Source organism: Microcaecilia unicolor, chromosome 1, assembly GCF_901765095.1.
Source record: "Microcaecilia unicolor chromosome 1, aMicUni1.1, whole genome shotgun sequence".
Taxonomy (NCBI): domain Eukaryota; kingdom Metazoa; phylum Chordata; class Amphibia; order Gymnophiona; family Siphonopidae; genus Microcaecilia; species Microcaecilia unicolor.
The window spans coordinates 511,600,332-511,613,991 of NC_044031.1; positions in this window are offsets into that span (position 1 = coordinate 511,600,332).

The window sequence follows — 13,660 nt, forward strand, 5'->3', positions numbered from 1 at the left end:
CAATATTGAATTTCAGTGTAAGGGAATTCAAAGGAAGAAAGAACAATGATGAAATGATAGATGGTTGGTCAATCTAGAATATTAAATATCGGTATCTAAATCAGTTAAAGAAATTAGGGGTCCTTGGTAAAAGGACCTGTGCTGGCGTTGGCGCATGGGTTTACTGCGTGTCGAGGCCCCCTTTTACCACAGCAGGTAAAAGGCATTTTTATTAAAAAATGAAATGGCAATGCGGTAAGTTACCCACTCTCGCCATGCGGCCATTTCCCAAGGGAGCCCTTACCGCGACCTATTTAGGAGGTGGTAAGGGCTCCAGCGCTAACCTGGTGGTAACACAAAAAAAATCTCTGATGCACCGGAAGGGGCCTATGGTGAGGCAGGCACTACTGCTGAGCTCCTTAAGTAACCCAACGGTAGTGCCGGCCTGCTGTGCTTAGTACAAGGGCCCCATAATCAGTCCAAAATTAGGTTAGAAAAGCCTGGCAGATTGACATTTTCTGAGTTATAAGGGTTTGAAGCTGAGAAGGAAAGACAATTACTGGTAGTTCAGAGGCCAGGCTGCACAAATTTAAGGAAAGATCCACCAAAGCTCATAATATTGACTTTTGCCTGAAGAAATAATCTTTTGAAAATAGAGCTTTATAATATGACTCTGGAAAATAAAAGAAGCCATTCTAAGAGTGAGCGAGAGGACTAGGGAAGGCTATAAAATTTTCATTGCCTAGATTTGCAGTACTCATTTGAGACATCCTGAGAACGAGGCGTATGTACACACAGATTGCGGAAGATGGACATGTGAGGAATTTAGTCTCTCTTATTGATTTTATTAAAGGCAGTTCCAGAAGAGAAAGTATGAAAAAAAAGTACTCAATGCATCCCAGCCACACACTCGAGCAAGAAAAACGTGAACCTGTATAAACATACCCACAGAGAAACTATCAAGTAAAAACATTTTTACACTTATCTTGTGAAAAAGGATAATTCTCTAGAATTTGGATTCTTCTATTGGAGATATCCATCTTAGAATACAAAGTGAATTTTTACACAATTCTAATTCATATCAATAAAGTACATAGACATGTATGTTAGTAGCTTCAGTCTAGCTGTGATTTTTGCTGGTTTACCCCTGGTATTTTATAAAGACACATAGGTACCTATAAAATAGGCCAAAAAATAGATGCCTATGTGGTTTACACAAATAGGTGACCTGTTATAAAAATTATACTTATACCAGTCAATATTCAGCTGGGGGCAGTCAGCGTTTGTTTTTTCAACGCTGTCTTATCACTGGCTAAATTAGCCTGGATATTCAATGCTGGGCCACTCCTGGGCACTGGCATTGAATATCCAGCTTTCACTGAACATGTGCTGGTTGTAGGGTGTTATGTGGTTTCTGGATGATAGTTTATAGTTTATTAAAATTTGCTATACCTCCATCACTGACTAGCAGGGTTCGGCGGTTTACAAGGATTTAAAACAAATTTCAAAAATAAAAAGAACTACAAAATATGACAGGAAAGCTATACAACACTCAGAGAGAACAAGGAGGAGGAGGAGAGAGCACAACAAAAATAAAAGAGAGGTGGTACAAAACAGGCTAAAGAGGCTAAAAGGGAGGGGCTAAATTTGAGAGGGGAAAAGAGAGACTATAGCTGTGTCACAAGCCAGGACCAGCAGAAGATGATCCTTCATCTCCTCAACAATTTTGACCACGTCCTGCCCCTCCAACACCAAAAGGCTCTTTACATACCTGATTCCCCTCCTGAACTCCTCACCCTGCAAATGGCCCTCTCTGCCATCTAGTGTGCCAGGTCTAGTTGTCTAGTGGTCATTGGGGGAGGAATGAACCTCACTTGCTCCTGCCCAAAGCAGCTCCAGTTTAAAACTGGCCATCACAAACAGTCTCTCAGTACTCCCACTAAGGATCAGCCTGTTAGAACTTGAGGGTGGCAAAGGGAGCCTATTGTGGGTTATGGGGTAGCGGAGGGGCTTGAGCATGTAGATGGGCCTTCTGATGTTGGGGAGGCAGAGTGGGGATTGGAATCAGTGTGTAGGAGGGGGGCAGTAGGAAGAAGGGAAGATCAGTTGCAGACTGGTATCCTGAATTTCTGCAAGTGTCGGCTAATATTTAGTGAGGGCACCTGCATAGACAAACAGGCAAAGTTAGGACTGCTTTTTGTGCAGTCATAACTGTCCACTTAGCTATGCGGACACAGACACTGAATATTGCCAGGACCCATATACCTCCCTGACTCCGCTCCTGGACCGCACTTTTTCTGGCCAGCTTTCACATGGCTGGTTGGTGCCAATATTTAGTGGTACTGCCTGGTTAAATGCCACTGAATACTGGCAGCCAGCCCACTCAGCATGGTTTAAGCAGGCAGGAGCTACTTGCAAGGTTGCACAAACAGAGGTCTGGCGAGTGGCGTACCAAGGGGGGGGGGCGGTCCGCCCCGGGTGCACACCACTGGGGGGGGGGGGGGTTGTGCCGCGCGCCGGTCAGCGTCGTTTGTTTCCATGCTCCCTCTGCCCCGGAACAGGAAGTAACTTGTTCCAGAGCAGAGGGAGCATGGAAACGAACGACGCTGACCGGCGCGCGGCACCCCCCCCAGCGGTGTGCACTCGGGGGGTTCCTTCGCTGGGGTGGGGGGTGTCCTTTAGCCGGGGGGGGGGGGCCCTGCACCGGGGGGGGGGGGCGCTGCACCCGGGGGGCGGGGTTCATCGGCGATCCGCCCCAGGTGTCAGCCCCTCTAGGAACGCCACTGGGTCTGGCTCTAGTCAGACCTCAAGAACAGGATTCTTGTAAAGCTAAAGTTAAAGCTTGACCTATCTTACCCAGGTTCTGGTAGCTTACACATAAGCAGGGGAGACTTACACTGCAGGGTGGCTTCTCTCCTCCCAGGGCATCTCTGTTTTGTTCTGTTCTTCCAGAGGGTTTTTACTTTCTGCTCACTGCTGAGCCCCCATCCCCCTCCTGGCCAGAGAGCCTAACATCCCTATGCTTACATTGGCTCTTCTTCAGCCTCTGATTCTTCAACTTAGCACCACCTGATGCAAGGTGGCTTAACTGCCACCTCAGTCAAGGAGTGTTTCTAGAGACACCTGCCACTATGCCACTCATTCCCTCACATACCCTCCCCCTCAGATCAACCATACTAAGTGGAGCAATTACCACTATCTTGGCAATGTACTGCTATGCCTTTATAGCCTGTCTCACTGACACAGACTACTCAATAATTACTGTGGATTCTTTTGGATTCATATTAGGTAAATGAGACCTTTATTAGATGTGCTAAAATCTACAATGATTAAGGTATATACAATGATTAAATCATCTAACTAAAAGAAAGCTATAAGACAGATATATTCATATTATACATACAACATCACAGGTCAGGAATTTCAGGCCCTTATCTCATCAGCTGGGAGGCCCGTTGCAGCGAAAGCCCGAAGTCTCCTTATGATCAGGAACAAGTCCTCTGCGCGGTGTGTCCACCCACAGATAAGCCTCAAAACTCTGCTGCAACAAGCCCCCCTTTTTATAAGGCTTAGAACTCATGTTCAGAGCTAAGGAAAATTACAAGAATGTACATGAGGATGCAGTCACATGCTTCCGGCCCAAGTAAACAAACCACAGGCCAGGTGGCTCATCTCTTGAACTCCAAGCATATCCTGTTTCCTTCCTGCCACAAACTGAATTGATCAGAGACATGCCTTATCTTCCACATTCCAACTTGTTTTTGTATTTACAAGGAAAGTTACTTTTCGTCACAGACAGAAGATTTCAGAGTGTATTATCGGACAAAGCAGGGTTCACAAGCAATCCTTTACATCTTCCAATACAGACCACCTTGCCTAGGGTTCGAGAGCTATCACTCGCTAAGGAACCCGGGGCTCCCACTATCACTAAGAATCCCCAAGACTACCCCAGGGCCACAACCACATAACCATCTCAGTCACGCCATGCCTTCTGCACCCAGACATGAACAGGGCAAGGTAAACACAGCAACCGCTGGGCCCTGTCACACAAAGTCACCAACAGTCCAAATCCCCATCAGAGAGACATTCAGAGCAGTAGAAAACAGGTGGAATGGAATTCCATCCAAAGGTTGCGCTGTTATCTTCTCATTCAGCAGCTGCCACTAATTCTCTTCAAGGATGAGCCAGACTCCCTTTCCTACACAGAGAAAATGCACAGTAGACCAAGCAACCACTGCGTTTTGTCACCTCAAGGGCCTCAAACCATCTGGAGTACTTGATCATGGACATCGTTTCTTGCTGTCAGCACCCATACTTGAGCACGTCTTCTCCCTTGCCACTCCATCTCTCTGAATCTATCATCAGGTTCAAGAAAGATCAAGACTTTTCCTTGTGGGAATGGAGGTAGGTAATTCTTAACTCTCAACCCAGTTCCCTGCTGAGTATTTAAAATCGGACAGTTCCCAAACCTGGTCCTGGAGGCACCTCACCCAGTCAGGTTTTTAGGATAGACCAAGATAAAGGAGTAAATATAATGTCTATTAAAATCAAATACCCAACGTGGTCATGTTTTGCCTCCCAGAGGCTGTGTCAGCGGCTAAAAAAGGAAGATGAGGAATTCTGTTTTTTACCAGCCTTTGCTGTCACTGGCATTGTGTCATTGTTGCTGTAGATTTTGCTCTTAACTGCTATCAGGTGTATGTGCCTTTAGGGACTCTGATAGTGGACAGTCCAGCTCCTGATGCAGCCTCTGGGAGGTGAAACATCGCCACTTTGGACATTTGATTTTAATAAACATTGTATTCACTCTTGTATCTTGGTCTGCTCTGTTTGTTGGAGGACTGTCTGTGTGCAGATCCAAGCCTCTATCATTTGTGCTGAGGTTTTCAGGATATCCACAATGAATATTCATGAGAGAGATTTGCATGCACTGCTTCCGTTGCATGCAGATCTCTCTCTCATGAATATTCATTGTGGATATCCTGAAAACCTTACGGGCTGGGGTGTCTCCAGGATCAGGTTTGGGAACCACTGGAATAGGGTGAAAGTCCTCTCTTCTATCCAAAAACTGTGTCCATCTGTTGACCTATTCTCCCTTCTCATCCATGGGTGTTGAAAGGTCAGCTTCCAAGGCTTCCAGCCCTGCATTGCCTTATACTCTGCTTCCTGATTTTGAGTGTCCACGAGGTGCTCCATCTTTAGTAATATGGGGATCAAAGCAAGCTTCGAGACTCTGCTTGAGGGCTCTCTGTTCCACTGAAACATCCACAACTGGGGTCACAAAGAAAAATACTCCTTTAAAGGTTGCTCCATCCTTTCTTAATGTGGCCTTGCCTGAGACTCTTCTGCTTTGCCCACTTCCTTGCAGCATTTTTTTATTTATATATAATGGGTCTTTCCTGCTCAACTTATTGTCCACCTTCACAACAGAAGAGCCCTGGTTGGTCCAAGGATCTCTGGGTCCAGGCCATCTTCTACATGAGGTTGGAACATTACCCGGGGATCTGACCATATGGTCAACATATTACTCTCCACTATATCCTCCTGACTTTTCTTGTTTCCTCTAGCGCCTTCTTAATTCTAATCGAGAGCCTGCTATCACTGTCATAAGGCTGTGAACATTTTTGCTCACAGTGACCACATCCTGGTCCCTAGGTTCAGAGTAGACCTTCAGTATCAGGCTTATATGATGGCCACTCCCCCTAAGTGATACTGGTCACTCTTTCCCTGATGCTGCCATCATCATCCTGAAGTATCCTACTCCACAAGTTAGCGTCTTAACATCTGTCTTCTCCAACTTGGAGGTTCCGGGTTTTTTTTTTTTTTTTGTTACATTTGTACCCCGCACTTTTCCACTCATGGCAGGATCAATGCGGCTTACATGGGGCAATGGAGGGTTAAGTGACTTGCCCAGAGTCACAAGGAGCTGCCTGTGCCTGAAGTGGGAATCGAACTCAGTTCCTCAGTTCCCCAGGACCAAAGTCCACCACCCTAACCACTAGGCCACTCCTCCACTCCATTCTCAGCCTTGGTTGGGGTGCTCCCTTCCTGGTCTGCCAATTCAGGCCCCAATCTTGCTTTAGGCTCATACTTATTTCTTCTTGGCCCCATCCCTCTGCTGGCCTGCATCTGAGTCTTCTGGAGGCCTGCTCTGGGCTCTAAGTCAGTGTTCTTGAAGCAGCTCAAGCTTCTAGCTAATAACCTGTATGGCCTCTCCAAGGCTCTTCTGAACATCCTCTTCAGGGAGCCTCCTTAAACCATTTGGAAGGATAGTTCCTTCATGGTTGTCCAGACCTGGGCCTCACAGGTTTTGAGCTCCTTCATTGACAGCTACTTCTCTTCCAGCATCATCAAGACTTCCTTCGGTCAGTCCTCCAACATACAAGTCTGTTCCTCCTGGATGACTTATCTTTAAGAGGCCTTCTCAGGCATGGTACTACTAGCTCTAGGTCCTTTGAAGCTTCACCCCTGGATACTTCCACTTGTGGCAGTGGAGCCTGGTTCTGTGCCAGGGGGTCTTGCAGGACCCCTATCATGTTGTGCAGCACTGCTACTTCCCCTTGATGCTCCTGCACAGTTCCATACTCTGCTGGTATCTTGTTTCTGCTCGGTTAGCTACTGGGTTAACAGCCTATTCATCTCAGCCAGCACTATACATTCTTTCTGACTCACTCTCTCCATCTCACAGGATCCCTGCTCCCAAAGGCTCAAGATTGGAACATAGTATTCAGTCAAGCCAGCATTTGAAGTTGTGAAAGTGTCCCATTATGACTCCAACTAATTCCAGTCATCTGCCCTTGCAGTTCTGTGTACTTCCACAGGGGTGCTGAGGCTGCCAGTGCCTGCTGCAGCCACCTGGCTTCCAGGCTTTCAGCCTCCACCTGGGACTGATAGAACTGGTTCTAGGCCATCTGCAGGCAAATCTGGTCCATAAGCCCCTTTAATTCCTGTTGCTGTGGGATCTCCAGGGTTGGCTGTTCTTCTCTATGCTCAGAGTAGTCAGCTAGCATTGCCCCCTCCAATTGCTTTTGCAAAATTTATAGCTGAGAGATCATCTTCTCCTTTTCATGTTCCCAACTATTTTTCTCCTTGAACAATGTTTGATAATTCTTTTTGAGTTGGTCTTTCTCATCACACCCATGAGAAGGGTCTGCTGCTTGAGGACCTCCTGTAGTTGACTCACTTTTGTCAAGGTTTTATTACTTTTCTCCACAACCACCTGGATAAATAATTTTACTTCCTCCAATTCTTTAAGCCACTCCCCCCCCCCCCCCTTATGCAGAGAGTCAAGGAAGGATTTTCCTGGTAACCTAAAAAAAAAAAATCCCCGGTTGCTGAATAGCCGTCTCAGCATCACTGCCCAAGAGTATAGCCTGCAACTCCTCTACTTCCTTGGCCTCTTGCTCAAGGGCCTCCAATTTTTTATTTTTTCCTTTTCTAGGGCAGTACGACAGGATAATTCCTCTATCTGTTCAACACTTGCTAACACTTAGGAAGCAGTACATTGCTCTGAACTTGGAGCTGGCACTGAATCTCTACTAACTCCTTGTGGAGGGATTTCTTCTCCTCTCATAGGCTATGTATATAGGCAGCCATCTCTTCTGCATCTAGGAATGCTCAAAGAGTTGAAGGTGGGATTTGGCTTTCTCCTGCTCCCTATACAGATCTTGAAGTTGGTTTAGAAAGTTTACCTGATAATCTTAGGATAGTACCTCCTTTTCTCCTGATTGATACACCATTGCAGAAGGATGATCTTGGTCCTCAACCCCAGCACTATTATGATGGCGCCTGTCCTTCAACCCTTTTTGCGGCCCACTACGTGGGGACATAACCTCTTGTCCTCCTCTTCCTAAGTGATCCCACATGCTTATCCCCTGCCTTTTAAAATTCTGGAACAGTCCTAGACTCCACCACCTCCACCGGGAGGCCATTCCACGCCTCCACCACCCTTTCTGTGAAATAGTACTTCCTTAGGTTATTCCTAAGCCTATTCCCTCTTAACTTTGTCATATGCTCCCTCATTCTAGAGCTCTCCTTCATTTGAAAAAGGCTCTCTTCCTGTACATAAATGCTCTTGAGATATTTAAACATTTCTATCATGTCTCCTCTCTCCCTCCTCTCTTCCAGCGTTTACATGTTGAGGTTCATAAGCCTGTCCCTATAATTTTTGCATTCAAGACCGCTTACTAATTTCGTAGCCGCCCTCTTGACCGACTCCATCCTGTTTATATCTTTCCGTAGGTGTGGTCTCCAGAACTGCACGCAGTACTCCAAATGGGGTCTCACCAGAGACTTATAAAACGGTACTATCACCTCCTTTTTCCTGCTGGTCATGCCTCTCTCTATGCACCCAAGCATCCTTCTGGCTTTGACCATCGCTTTTTCAAACTGTTTGGAAGCTTTAAGGTCATCAGACACAATCACCCCCAAGTCCAGATCTTCCTTCGTACACTGAAGCACTTCACCCCCTATACTGTACTGTTCCCTCAGATTTTTGCAACCCAAGTGCATGACCCTGCATTTTTTGGGATTAAACCTTAGTTGCCAAATATCAGTCCATTCCTCTAGCTTCGCTAGGTCCTTCCTCATGTCATTCACACCCTCCAGGGTGTCCACCCTGTTGCAGAGTTTAGTATCATCCGGAAAGAGACAAACCTTACCAGACAGCCCTTCTGCAATATCGCTCACAAAGATGTTGGAAAGAGCCAGCCCTAGGACCAATCCCTGCGGTACTCCACTGACGACCTCCTTTTCTTCAGAGCAAGCTCCATTTACCACCACTTTCTATCTCCTACCATTCAACCAATTTTTTACCCAATCAGTTACTCTAGGTCCCACACCGAGGGCACTCAATTTAATTATCAGTCGCCTGTGCGGAACTGTGTCAAAGGCTTTGCTGAAATCCAAGTGCCTCTCCCACATCCAACTGTTTGGTCACCCAGTCGAAGAAGACAGTCAGATTCGTCTGACACGACCTGCCACTAGAGAAGCCATGCTGCCTCGGGTCCCGCATTCCATGTAGTTCAAAAAAATCTCACAATCCTCCTCTTTAGAAGCGTTTCCATTAGCTTACTCACCACTGAGGTCAGACTGACAGGTCTGTAATTCCCAACCTCCTCCTTACTTCCACTCTTGTGCAAAGGAACCACATCTGCCCTTCTCCAGTCCACCGGGACCACTCCAGTTTCAAAGGAAGCATTGAAGAGGTCTGTCAGCGGAGCCGACAGAACTTCTTCGAACAGAAGCAGAATATTTCATTTTACAAACATACAAAACAATTCTATTTAGATTCTGGTGCCATATCAGGAATAGTACCACAAACTCCCTCCACTGCTAGACATTGTGCAAAGTAACACAAGAACCTGCAAAAGGGAAGAGGGGAGACAGGCTGCACATGAAGGGAAGAGAGGAGATAGGCTGCACATAAAAGGAAGGGAAGAGGGAAAGCTAGATAGATTTGAGAAGAAGGCAGAAAAATTGAAGAAAGCTGAAAGATCATTGCCAAACAGACATAAGGCAGGAAGTGAAAGGAAGTGAGAAAAGAAATAACAAATGAAATGGCAAGGAAGCCCTTGAAACAGAGTTAAGAGCACTGACAGAAGAAAGCAGAACCAGAGATTGGGAACAAGACGATTAGAATAATAAAATCACCAGACATCAAAGGAAGGAAAAATGATTTTATTTTCAGTTTATGATTGAATTAGGTCGATGTTGAGAGTTTACATCTGTCGGCTTTATTTTGCACTGTACAGGAGGACTTGTATTTCTTTCAATTTCTCTGGTGTTGCACGACATGCAGTCTGGTATCTCTGCTTTCAGTTTTGGCTCCATTTCAGGATTTGTGTGCATGTTTTTTGCAATTCCCTATTTTGTATCAGGTGAGAGTCATGTGCTGCATCTGAAATTGAGATGAAGGATTCTTCAGGCATGCGGTGTCTGTGTAGGATTATTTAACAGTCCATCTTGTTCCAATTTCCCAGTAGCAGGTTATTTTGGTGCTCTAGGGCCGTCTTCATAGGTGGGTTAGGGCTATTATGGGTTGATAAGTTTTCTATATAGGTTTTGAGTGCCTTTTTGCAGAGTTATGTGTCATTTTTCAAAGTGTCCCAATTTGTCTAAAAAGTAAAGAGCAGTGCTGGGCACACCCAACAAGTTGGGTTTTCGGGATATCCACAATGAAGATACATGAGAGAGAATTTCATACAATGCCTCCTTAGCATACAGACTTATCTCATGCGTCTTCATTGTAGATATCCTGAAAACCCGACTGACTGGGTGTGCCCCAAGGACTGGGTTGAAAAGCACTGCGGTAGAGTCACCATATAAACAAAAATCCATGTACTTTAAACAAATTATCTGCAAATGGAAGGACCGTGTGCTGTTCCTGAGTTGATTTTCATAATTTTAATATTTTTGTGTGACCAGTTGTAAGAGGGTAGCGTCATTGAGTTTGTCATACAGAGATTCTGACCAGTCTTGTAAAGAATCCAAACTTCATGCTCACATAGAATTTGTTGAATGATGCTGTCAATTATATATTTGCTTATCGATTATTAATTTTGATATACCACCTCTTTCGAGCATTAATGCTGGTTTTACTGGGTAGTTTAAATAGGCTGGAGGAGGGAGAGTTTCTTTTATGTATAGATCGTTAATTTAAAAGTGGAGGAGGGAAAGAGGCATGGGCGTAGTTTGGGGGGGGGGGGTGAGGGGGCAGTGCCCCCCCCCCCAAAAGAGCAGCCACCCCATCCTCCAATCCCTGAGCTGCCGGCAGCCTCTGCGAGAAAGCAGCATTCACTTTGCTTTAGACCTGCCCCTGGAAGCCTTTCTTTCTCCTTCAGCTTCCTGTTCCCGTGCAGGCAAGAAGGAGAGAGAAGGGCTTCTGGGGCAGGTCTAAAGCAGTGTGTGTGCTTTCGCTGAGGCTGCCGGTAGCTTGGGGGATTGGAAGATGGGGGAGGGTGATACCGGCCGCCACTGGAAGACTCCGGGGGGGGGGGCAGGGGGGCGGTGGTGGGAGAGAGACACGTCCCAACCTTTGACCCCCCAAATGAAACTGTCAAACTACGCCCAGGGAAAGAGGTTATGTATAGAAATGTCGTTTTAGACTCCCTACACACACCTAGCTTGCCCCCTGTTGCCACTGCAAATAGTTATGTCTAGAGACACCACTGGTTGCATGTATTGATGAGAATACTGATATATATGTGTATATGTACACACGTACACACTTAGATACCCAATATGTCATCTAACTGCTATGCTCTAACTATGCAGATATCTGTGATAGACTGTAGCTTGCAGGTGGGCATACACAAGTGGTGTCTGGGGGTAACATAGACAGTGCACACTTTTATGTGTATAAGTTATAGAGTTCTATATCTCCTGGAACTAGGCATCAGCTTTTACACCAGCTTTATGGTTGGTGTAAGTGCTCATACCTAAGCATATGCTCATGTATATACCAGGTTATACTACTGTTCTATAAAGGAAATAGCACCGGTCCCAGTATAGATCCCTGCGGGCATTTAAGCCTACCCTCTATTTTCTGTCCAATAATCAATTCTTAATCCACAACAGAACATTGCCCCTATCCAAAGACTCTTTAATTTTCTCAGGAGTCTCTTATGAGGAACTCTGTCAAACGTTTTCTGAAAACAGAGATACACTATATCAACTGGTTTGTCTATGTGTTCCTTAATTTTATTCTCTATAATAGTTTCCACTATTTTGCCCGGCATTGAAGTCAGGCTTACTGGTCTAATTTCCCGATCACCCCTGGAACCCTTTTTAAAAATCGGCATTGCATTGGCCACCCTCCTCTTAGCCACATTGCCAGGGCAAACTTCCAACCGGTGTCAAGAACAATGAAGCCACTGCAGTATAAAATGCCGTGCATGCTGTGAAGAATAAGGGGCTGTCCTATCCTGGGTAGGCCACTAGGTGGTGCTGTTCTTATAGGAATGGGGGGAAGGCTTATACTTAGGATGAGTCACTAGAGGGAGCCAGTAGGGGAAGGTCCAGATGGAGGTCACTAGGACCTGGGAGAGGCCCGGGTTAGAAACAGGTGAAGGTTGTTATGGGCTGGGTGCTGCCTGGAATTAGGGGGAAGAGCCTAAAGGGGTGTAGAAGCTAGTCACCCATGTTATACCTGCCTGAGTTTGGAAAGGAGAAGAGAAAGGAACTGGAGAGCTGGCAGCTGAGGAAAGAGGATTCCATGAAGGTACTGGCTGGGCTCTACAGAGACTGTTGTGTTAATCCATTGTATATAGAACTGTGAAAGAAGACCAAGGAGCTAGCAGCCAGGGGCTGGAGGACAGAAGGCTGTTAGCACTGAGCCCAGGTGTCTATGGGTGTGAGGCTCAGTGGGAAGATCTGTGAAAGTGTTTGAAACTTCTAATAATGTTTTAAAGCTGGAAGAAGGAAAGTGTTTTAAGCTGGAAGAAGTGTGCCCCGGGGGCTGGAATAAAGAGCTGCTTGGTGAATATGCTGTGTTGAACTTGAGTGATTTGCATCTAATCTTCATATGTCCTGCAAGCTCACCCTGAGTGAAAAAAGGGCCCAGGATCTTGAGGTTGGAGTGTTCAGGATGCTGGGAAGAGACCAGCTGGAGTCCTGCTCGGGAGCCAGAGGCCAGTGAGGCCTGCTGGAGAGTGGGAGGAGAAGCCTCATTTTCACAATGCGCATAACCTCTCCTCATACTTTCTTAAACCCTGGCTGAATATGACACGTTCTACAGACCTGCCCATTTCACTTCATTGTTTAATCCTCAAGGGGTCACAGTTTTCCACTCAAAGATCAACCTTTGTTGTGTTTGCAACATTTTTTGTAGAATATTACCCCCTACTTCTATGTCAAATTGAATCAGCACTACAAACTTCAAATCTGTCATGACATGATGCTCCTTAACTCAGTGGTCTTCCAGGGGAGTTTCCATTTTTTGCAATTTAATATTAGTTAAATGTTGAACTAGTCTATATTTAATTTTGTTAACCATCTGCTACTACTACTTAACATTTCTAAAGCGCTACTAGGGTTACGCAGCGCTGTACAATTTAACATGGAAGGACAGTCCCTGCTCAAGGAGCTTACAATCTAAAAGACAGGTGTACAATCTAAAGACAAGTGTACAATCTAAAAGACAAGTGTAGAGTCAATCTGATAGGGCATACTATATTTCTCGAAAGGTTAGGTGCCGAAAGCAGCATTGAAGAGGTGAGTTTTAAGCAATAAATGACATAAATAACATATGATTCACAACTCGTTCTTGACTTTAAATACAATTTACATTCCCTTTGCTGATTTGGAATTACAACTCACTGGGTTTCAATAACGTGCATACAATATCTACATCCCTTGTATTGTCTGAAAGCCCCGATGATGATTTAATATTGGCCAATGTTTACACATAATATGTCTAACTCTATCTGAAGAAGAAACACAGGGTAGAACACATGTAACTCTATATTCCTGAGGTTTCTCCATTGCTTGGAGTAACCATGGATGATGCACATTATAGGCTCTTTTAAATGCTCTGCGTATCACCCTCCATGGGTATCCCCTCTTGTCTAAATCTTAACCTCATTTCCTGATCACGTTTGATGTGAACGCCCTCTATATCCATGTATTGCAAAGAACAGTATTAGAGATGATTGAAAGGCAGTTGGACAATATGGATTATTCT